Source organism: Lolium rigidum, chromosome 1, assembly GCF_022539505.1.
Source record: "Lolium rigidum isolate FL_2022 chromosome 1, APGP_CSIRO_Lrig_0.1, whole genome shotgun sequence".
Lineage (NCBI taxonomy): Eukaryota > Viridiplantae > Streptophyta > Magnoliopsida > Poales > Poaceae > Lolium > Lolium rigidum.
Window position 1 is genome coordinate 64,600,916 of NC_061508.1, and position 5,432 is coordinate 64,606,347.

Consider the following 5,432-nt stretch of genomic DNA (forward strand, 5'->3'; position numbering starts at 1 on the left):
TAAGACCTCCAGCCTCTCCAGGGAAAAGATGCATGCATCATTTATTTAAATTTTATTCAACAAATGTGTTGGTAGAACGAACATCAAAATAACCAAAGACACCATGCAACATCTATAAACCCATGACAATAAGGGAAGAACATGCCATCCGAGCCTTAAGCCCAAAAAAACATAAACAATGCCCCACCAGCAAGGTAATGGGGGAATCACCATGTCACCCTATGGTGAACTCAGAGCATAAATCCGGTCCAGCACACACTCAGCATGCACGACATGCACACGTTGCAGAAGCTGTCACCATCGACGAACCATCGAACCATCTTCAGGGCAGATATCCGCATAGTCCTCTCCTGGCCTGCCATCGAAGTCGCGACGGTGCGCAAGATAGGGCCTCTGACCTATGTGGGTCCACCATGTCACATATGTCACCAATGCCTCGCTGCACCACGCCACCAAGACTCGTTTCCATCAACGGCTCAACGCGGTAGATGGAACACCGATCCACCAGCAGACTCCTCCAAGCATCACGTTTCCCAAAACGATGCTCCCAAGAGGGAGAGCGAGGCAAAAAGTGTCGCCATCATTTGATTGCAAAGACCCAAATCTTTGGTTTCCTCTGAATATCAGGGAAGAAGGCGGGAGATTTGCGGCAATGACACCTTCAACATGGTAACGATGCACGCGGACTCCGCCATCGTTTGCTCCGACCATGTTGGATCCCGACTCTCACCGGTTGACCGCCTCGCGTCCAACCAATGTAATCCAACCATAGGGACCGGGCCACAGGAAAGGGATCCGTCTCCATTATATTATGTCTACCATCGATATGCTCGAGGAGAGGCCACCATGTCACCATCCACGCCGCAGCAGAATCAGCCATGTCGTTATGCGAGGTGAGAACGCCATATCCAGGCAGGGAGGCGACCGACGTGGACTATTTTGGGTGAAGGGACTACAGGATGCCCCATCAGAGTTTGCAGCGACCAGGCTTCATGGGGGCAACATGAGAGGGAGGGGTAAGAAATCTTCTACATGTGTAGTTCGTTTAAAAATAGGTGACGGAGATAGGTTGCATGTAAATATATAGTATAATTAATAAATATTAGAGGAGATGACATGGATTATTGGTTGGATAAAAGAGAAACTATGATAAATGCATGTTAGTGAGGTTTTACTTTATAAGAGACTAGAAAGATACTCCGCGTGTTGTAGTGAGAATATATTGGAAAACTATATTGTATAATAAAAAGGTATAATATAGATGAAATGCCGCGTGTTACCTATAAAAATATGCAAGATGTCAAGATGCTAAATTTAATTTATTTTAAATTTTTGTATATTTGACGGCTGTAAATTTGTGATGCGATGGAGAATATGTGATGTGAATAGTTTCATGTCAAGATACACTATCATTAACAAATGTTAGCGGAAATGATATGGAAATTTGTTAGACTAATTACGTAGATGATGTGGCTGATTTGCATGTTAACATAGCCTAATATTAATTACAGTTAGTGGGATTTTGCTCTATATAAAACATAGATATAAAACATAGATAGATATACATACATTGGTTTTTCTCAATATGTATGCCGTTTTGACTCATTTGATGCACTACATGCACCAACCTAGGAAAAAAAGATAGACTGAGTTCCTCACTGTTCATCGGCCCAAAAAAATGTCCGGTTATCCCTCCTGTGATGCACTACATGTGGCTGCTAATATCTCCATCTGTGATTTTTTTTGATAAAGGGAATATATTAATATCAGAAGATACCAATTACATCCTGCCTCTGCAATAACGCTCCACCCTAGTGGCAGTACGGATGCACATAGCCAAAAAAGAGTAAAGAAAACTAAGAAATAAAAGTCCCGCTACAGCCTTCTAGATCTAGCAACAGCAATACAACAACCACCGTGACAACACCTGAAGTACAGACTCTCCAAAATCGATGCCTCCAAGAAGGGAACAGTGCACCAGTGTCGTCGTCGCCCGATCAAAGGTCTTAGTTTTTCACCCTGAAGATAGTCCCCACTCTCGAAACAATGCCTCCAACAAGATCATTGCCAGCCACAACCAGTTAAGGCCAGACCTTGGGTTTTCACCCTGAGAGGTAAGACTCTGAACTTCCCCTGTGCTGCCGCCCCCATATGCATACCACTGCTGCAGAGCCCAGAACGCCAAGCAGATCCCTCGGCATCACGGAGACTCAAACCTCCATTAGCCAGTCCACCAATCCGGCCTTCATGATATTCATTCTTCTGACTTCACCATGGACCAAAAAGTCACCAGATGTCAACACAGAATAGAGCTTCGAGCCGCTCCCTCCGGAACCAAACGGTCGGAATAAAAATATGGGTGCGCGCGACCGAATACCACCCGATCCAGCAAACTCCAGGCAAAAGTTGCACTGTTCCATTCGCCAGCGGAGCTTTCCAGAACTCATCTCTCCATCTGTGAATTGCATCAACCACATGTAATGTAGTACCTCCATCCCAATTTATAAGGCTTGCACATATCTCTAGGTTGTTAATTTGGTCAACATCATATGAATTGTACAACACAAAAATTATATCATTAAAAAGTAGAATGTCTAAAATTTCTAACGATATAAGCTTTGAAATATATATCTTATATTATCATGTTCAAATTTACCATCTAGGAATACGTGCAAGCCCTATGAACCGGGAGAGGAGGTATCCTTTGTAGGCATCCACTATTGTTCTGGACCCTGGACCCCCCAAGGATAAACATACGAACTAACCTTGGAGTGAAACAATGTTTCTGAGATCTTGATCTAGTGATATTCCCTCCAAATTTGTAAATATGTCTCATTTTGCAGCGGATCACTTTATTGCTAGCATTTTGTGTTCATTAAATTGAAGCATTGAAATCTACTATTATCAGAAAAAGTTTTTCTAAAGGATTAGGAAATATTAACAACCACATAAACTCCATCAATCCAGACATAATTATGGATGAAAAGGTGAACCTATTACATATTGCATTCATCTTTTTTTCTTCTATTGATTAACTTTTCTCTAAGGTTGATTCAAGGCCACCAATATGTCCAAAGTGTCAGTATAAAAATCCAACACCACCGCAACCTTAGAGAATACCTCCACTGATAAGTATTTCTAATATGAGAAAAAACTTACTAGTGGAGATATTCGGTAAGGCTAGGTGCTTTATGGCTTATGTGTCCATCTTCAACTGAAAAGAAGTATGTAGCTTAGAATGGGAAGATCTAGAGCAAGTATATAGTTGTTGCATCTTTGATTGAAAGAACTATATATCAGATAAAACATTATGCTAATGAGAACGGAAAATCAGTATCAAAATAAATTACATAACTATCAAGGGGAGCTAGTAGGCATTCCATACATCTTTTTGAATATAGAACTTTACTCCGAGGTATATATACATACTATATCGAAGGCTAGAGGTCAACCCTGCTCAGGTGTGAGTAACATCTCAATACCACCGCAACCTTAGGGAGTACCTCCACTGATAAGTTTTTTCTAACATTAAGGGAAAAAACATAATAGTGGAGATATTCACTAAGGTTTCGGTGCTTTGAGGGTTATGTGTACCGCTGCGATGCAGTACGAAGAAGCATCATGTTTTGCGGAATCTCGGTCTTGTTTACTTCTCTCGTATTTCCACGACCAAGGAGTTCAGTAAATGGATGGAATTTGGTGTTAACCGAATCCCCTCTCACTCATTTAAATACTCTTCCAAAACATACAGTAATATGATGAAGAGCTTTTAATCTCTGCAAAAGTGTGTGAATTTTGCAGGGATATCTCAGGATTATCACATCCAAGACCGGACAAGTAAACATACTATTTGAGATTTTCCGGGATGCAGGACGATTCCCTCCGATTCCTGTAAATACACTACAAATAAACATGTCTTTAAAGGGTTTTTAGAAGATTACAATTTTTTCCCGTTGGTTTGTTCAATTTCACAGGACTCTAGTGTTTAAGTTATATTTTTTAGTATTTTTTATGCAGTAGAGTTCAAAACAAACATAAAAGTGATTCGTTTGTGGAGTATTAATTTTCGATGCACTATACTTTACAAAAAACACGTCCACCATGTCGAACCTTGTGAAAAGATTCAGATGCTCGCCTTTCTTATGGTACGAAAAGACAGCACACAAGATTCGGAAAAATAGAAATATCGTGATGTTCCAATCTTTCTATTCCTGCCCACGCATTGGAGTCCTGCTGATCAAAGTTAGCTCCCGATCAGTTGATGATCTCATTTGCACTAAGGGTCTTACATAATTTGGCATTTCACGGACGTTAATTACCTGATGGTAAGCAGAGGATATGAGCAGCTCTGGAGACGGAGCAGTTGCGCTAGCTGCGTGGAATGTAGCTTGTGGCAACTGGCAATGCAGACGCAGGCACTGGCTAAGATGGTGTGTGGTTCTGCTGTTGAACGAGAGGGGCTATGCAGGTGTATATATGAGCGTCCGGCCGGTTGCGCCGCGCGAGAGGAATCATACGATCCACCCATCTATCGACGGATCAAACCAGGCCTCGGAGCAGCTAGCGCTGCCGGGTACGAGCGGCCACTAGGCCTGTCTACGTTCTCGCGCATCTCCGGCAGGGCAATGGATGGCGTCGAATACCAGCCATTTGGCAACTAGGTAGCTAGCATAACGTCCACCGCGCTTTGTTCTATCGCGCGTCTGGAGTCTGGACATATGGATACTGCCAATACGTGTAATACCACCCACCAGTTTTCCCTCGCTCGAGTTGCAGTAGGGCACATCCTGGTGGCACATCCTACCTCTATGAGCACATCTGAATGACTGAGCTAACGGATTGGATCCTGAAATTGACGAATTTATCACAGACGCACTGTCGATGGGAAAGTCGCTTCCCACTGAATGAATATGTCGCCTTTATGAGATGCGCAGATGTTAAATCTGGGGTTTGAACTTTGATGAGCTGGGTACAACCATCCAACCTCTGGTTGGTTCTCCATTTATCTCTTCTTCTTTCTTGCCTATCCTTTGGTTCGAGTCTGTTCTATGTTTTCTACTTTACTTAAGTCATTTTGCATCTTATCCTATCTACATCTAGTTCCTCGTTGTCTTGTATCCTTGGGGTCCTGCTAATTGCTAATCAGAGCAGGTGAAATTACTGGAATATGATTATACAATAGAATACAAGAAAAGGACAGAAAATTCTGTATGAGATGCTCTCTCGAGAAAGATGGAAAACGAAAGTAATGATATTCGTTTTGCAACTAGTGCAGTAGTCCCCAAATGGATTGAAGAGGTCGAAGCAAACCTACATCAATGATGCGAAGTGCACTACCTTATTACAGGAACTAGCTCTAGATCCAACAATTAAACAAAAGTACATCTTGAAAGCAGTAATGCTTAGGTAACAAAACTGAATATTCACTGGTG

At 42.1% G+C, this 5,432-nt stretch overlaps 1 long non-coding RNA gene across 1 annotated transcript; it reads right to left on the bottom strand.

The window, feature by feature from the left end:
- Nucleotides 1-3,262: 3,262 nt before the first annotated feature.
- On the bottom strand, nt 3,263-4,432 carry LOC124685436. The gene is made up of 2 exons (XR_006997455.1): nt 4,320-4,432; nt 3,263-4,230 (listed from the first exon to the last, which is right to left on the bottom strand). It is a non-coding gene; the product is annotated as an uncharacterized LOC124685436 (long non-coding RNA).
- Nucleotides 4,433-5,432: the final 1,000 nt, after the last annotated feature.